Genomic DNA, 5,093 nt, shown 5'->3' on the forward strand with positions numbered 1-5,093 from the left:
TAATGATACTCCCTGACCACAGAATACACCTTCAGAAGAGTGGTTTAAACCAGGGCTAGGAGTCCTGGTGTGGAGCTGTGGGTTAATGCATCAGACTGAAAAGCTGTTTGAACTGCAAGGTTGGCGGTTCAAGCTCACCAGCCACTCATCAGAAACCCTATCCAGGGTCGCTATGTATCAGAACTGATTCAATGGCACTTAACAACAACAACAACAGCATGTGGTGCTTTAGGATCAGCACTGGACTGCAAACCACAAGGTCATCAGTTCAAACAACAGGAGTTTCCTCGGAAACCCTATATAGGTTCACTATGAGTTGGAACCAACTTGACAGCACTTAGCAACAAGCAAACTATGGCCAACTGGCCAAATCTAGTCAGCTGCCTGTTTTGTTCTTGTAAGAGAAAATACACATAACAAAACAATCCATCTCAACAATTTCTGCATACACAATTCAGTGGGGTTAATTACTTTCTTCAAATTATGCAACCTCATGGGAAATTTCCACTTGAAAGGACAAGCAGACCAGTCTGGAGCAGCTAGAAGAACAGAAGATACTTTTTTGAAAGAATGACCAGCAAGAAAAATCAAAAATAATTAACAGCAGTCCAACTGACTACTACAAGAACAAGCAAGTTGTTACCCAGGGAGCCATCAAGGTAAGTGGTCAGGTTCCCTCAAGGCAAACCCCTTTCCAAAACTGAAACTCAAATGAATACACTAGCAGGCATATGGTCCTGCTGCTGACCATGTTGGTCACCGATAAGGGAAGTGGGGGAAAAACAGCACTGATGTTGTGAACTAAGTCTAACCACATTCAATAGACTCCTGTTAACCTAGATTGAGGAGATCTGGGGACTCCTCGGCCCAGGGACAAGGACATGGCCCCAGAGGATTAGAATGGAGTATGAGCATCCAGCTGATATGAAGTGAAGAGAGATGCACAAGAACACCCACGCTTGCAGATAGTACCCATTTGACCTGGCATCAGTGGCTGGATGATCAGAACACAACTAGAGGAAAAAAGAAGAAGAAGAAATAAGAGTAACCCACTACAAGTGGGTGAACTTGACCTATGATTGTGGATGCAGTATGACAAAAGAGTGAACAAATCTCTACAGTGAGGATCATTCCCACCCCCTTGGTACACAGGGTCAACAGAGAAGGGGAACTTAGATATTGGCTACCCAAAATGGGAAGACTACAAAGGCAAGAAGTGACTGGTTTATAAGCTTTCAATAGGGAACTTAGCTCCAGAGGATACAGAGAAAGGTAGAATCTCCACTGAATTGTTTCCAAACTGTCTGGATGGGGTTGATAAAAGGTGAGGGGGATAGAACTCCTGTGGTTCAATAGGGAATGATTGCTGTCAGTGAGTGTTGGAAAGGTAAATGTAAATGTTTGGTAACAAAGGAGGGGAGTGGCTGATTTTGCAGTCCAGGAGCTGAAATCCCTGGAACCATCATGGGAGAAAAGCAAAGTGAAGTGCAAGGCCCTGTCTGGGGAGGCAGTGACACTAGGGATGGAGGCAGAGATGATGACATGGAGAGAAAGAGCAGCTGGGGGCTCTGGACCCAGGTAGGGAGATGGGCTGTGTGCTGGCAGCCCGGGGACAGGTGTGTGGGGTGTACCCTTTGATTGTTTGATGATGCACGCAGGGGATTCTGATCATTGCAATGAAACAAAATATGATAGGATGAATATAAAGATAATGTTCACCCATGTAAACTAACACATAATTCACAATAAAAACTTAAAAATTAAAAAAATAAAAAGGCAACCTCAGCTGCCTGCTTTTATAAATAAAGTTTTATTGGAGCACAGCTACTTTCCCACTACACAGGCAAAAGAAACTGTATGGTCTACAAGCTTAAAATACTTTACCATCTGGTCCTTTACTGAAAAAATTGCTAACTCTGCCTAAACTGTTACATTGTCCTAACTCTTTATACTTTCTCTTTACCACACTTTAGCAGATGTTTTTGGCTCTTCTGTTGATATATTTACTGTAATGATTAAGTACAATACTAATATGACACATAGCTTCCCTCCCACCTGCGATCTCCACTCTGTAAACAATGACCTGGATCACTATGTTGAGAGAATGTGAGACTGCCCAAGCTTTCAGAAGGAAAGAATGTTGCAATCAATTAGAAATGATTATCTTGAGCATTGAAAGGGATAACTTGCAGTATGAAAGATATGTTTGCTAAGCTTGATTGTGAAATATACAAGATTTAAGTATCTTTTCAAAAACTGCTAGATAATTATAAGAAAACATGTATGTAATGCACACATTTTCAACTGTGCCATTAACAATGCAAAAGATATTGTTCTAACTGCTATTGGAGTTGTAATAAAATACAAATTTTTCACATTCAAAAAAAGTAGAGAAAATAAAATCATTTTGTGATTTCATCAGAGTGTAATACAGACCAATTTTGTCATGTTTGTACACAAGATTTCTAAGATTGATTGTCTGCTCTTGTAGGAATCCTAATAATGTTTCAAAACCTATGAGTTTATATTTTATCAGTTGAAAATGTCCCATTATTAAGACATCCTTCAAAAATCGTAACTCTAAACTTTGGGTATATTTTTGCACATTAACACCATTTTTCCATTATGTTATTTCCAAAATAGTGGCCCAGAGCATATCAGCAGCAGAAATAATATTTTAAGATTTGCATACTTACATTATTACTAAAAATAAAAAATTGTGCTATTGTCCTAGGCAATATATATATATATATTACATTAGAAAATATCAATACAAGGGGGCTTCAAAATTTTGCGGAAAAATAGAATTAAAAGATAATGGGATTTTTCAATGAACTTTTTGAAGCCCCCTCATATCTATGTGTTGTTCAAGACAAAATAAAAATTGCAGACAAAAATGTCCAATATGGGCAAGAAACAGTCAAATACCAAAAAACCAGGAAGTACGAAGTTACAAACAATGGGTCTGCCACAGGGAGCATTGATGTAGCCATGGGAGAACTAGTCACAAAGTAAAGGTCCTAGAAAAACAAGGTCAGGGTCTGCTAAGCACACCCAGAGTTTTTCTCATCATTGGATTCCCCACATATTCAAGGCCTGGCACAGAGAAATAACTCAACACATATTTCTAAGGATGAAGAATACAGGTATAAAAGGGAAAGCAGAGGGAAGACAGGAAGTTAGTTCATTGTTCTCTTCAAACCCCTAACCCAGAACTTTCTAAATTATCCCCAACAAAGCTATGGTTACATTCTGATTACAAGATAGAGGCTATACAGAACAGCTAGAAAAGAGACTGTTAACACTTCTCCAGTAGAAATATCAAGGGCCAGGGAATCAGCCCATACATGCTAAAGGATTAACATCTAAGGACTGGAGCACCTCTGCCAAAGGGACTCTGGCTCTCAACACATCAGAAACAAGTGTCTATCTATTTCTCCCAGTTCCCACTGACTCTACATATTACAAAGACAACTATACACTCAGGAAGAATAAGGATCTTTAGAGACTTCCAGCTTGGATAGGTAAGATGCAGCTTTATTTATTACTTGGTTTCTCTGCTCTCTGTCCCTGTTTTAATCATAGTAAGTCCTTGGGACACCATTATCGCCTCCATGAGGTTACTCTTAGCTTAAGCTGCAAATCAACTGCAGAGTCTTGTGACTCTTAATTAGACAGTCCATTTGAAGAAGGCACTGAAGAAAAGCTATTTCTTTTGATTGGTATATTAAGGCCTTCAAAAGTAAAAAGAACATTTATGAAAAAATATATATATTTTTTTTTACTTCTGCATGACATTATTCTTTTAAAGAACTCTGTTTTGGTTTTATGGTACATGTGTGCTTATGAATTAAACTGTTTTGATGTTATAAGGAATTAATGAAATTGGACCTTGGCTGAAAGCAAAGAATACCAGAAAGACATTTACTTTTGTTTCATTGATTATCCAAAGGTAGTCGACTGTGTGGATCAAGAGAAATTATGGAGAACATTGTGAAGAATGTCAATTCCAGAATACTTTAATTGTGCTCATGTGCAGAAATTTCAAAAGCATCACTAGGTTGTAGACACCAGGTATCTCTCTCAATATTTTCCTAAAGGTTAGTAGTTTATCTTCTCAGACATGTTCTGACTTAGGTTTCAAATACATGTGAGATCAGAAGTGAAGTACACTTACTCTCTACCTCTCTTCCCCCGCTTGGTTCCCATAATGCTGACAGTCAGGCTTATTACCTCTCAGGTAAGGAGAATGGAAGTTTCCTCACTGGAAACTTAACCCAAGAAAAGATATGCACAGATATTAACACCCAGGGATTTTCTTCCCTATTGTTGTTGTTGCTAAGGTTGTTGATCCAGTTCCAACTCACAGCTACCCAGTATAGGATTTCCATGGAGCTGCTGGTGGGTTTGAACTGCCAATGCTGATCCTATAGCCCCGCACCAGGAATGCCTGTGCTGTTGCTGTTGTTAATGCCATTGAGTCAGTTCCAACTCCTAGCAACCCTGTATAGGGTTTCCAAGCAGTGGCTGGTGAGCTTGAACCTTCAACCTTGCAGATCAAACTGCCTTTACAGTCCAGTACGTTAACCCACAGTGCCACATCACCTATACTCTCCAGGATATAAAAGCTTAAATATTTACAATGTCATCTTCAATAGCTGAAAGCTTCTGATAGAACTTTAATACCTTGTTCTTAAATAGGAAAAGACAGGCAAGGATAGCTAGACATTTTAAGTAAGACTCAAAAGAAAAAAAGAACAAACTCCAAGAAAACAGCAAGAAGGCTAGGAGCAAAATATAATATTCTCTGAGAAATAAAAGAAAATTCTACTTGGCTGGAGCAAAGGAGAAAGAAAGTAAACAAAGACTCAAAGAAGAAACTACTATACAGAACTAATAACCCACATAAACCAAGCCCTCAACTTTCCTGGTGCCCAGCTACCCGTACCAACTATTCTGACCAGAGACATAATAGACACTCATAGATAAGATGGGAGAAAAATATAGAACAAAACTCAAATTCTTAAAAAAAAAAAAAAATCCAGAATTATTAGACAGGTAGAGACTAACGAAACTCCTAAGACTGTTGCCCT

Source organism: Chrysochloris asiatica, unplaced genomic scaffold (assembly GCF_000296735.1).
Source record: "Chrysochloris asiatica unplaced genomic scaffold, ChrAsi1.0 scaffold00219, whole genome shotgun sequence".
Taxonomy (NCBI): Eukaryota; Metazoa; Chordata; class Mammalia; order Afrosoricida; family Chrysochloridae; genus Chrysochloris; species Chrysochloris asiatica.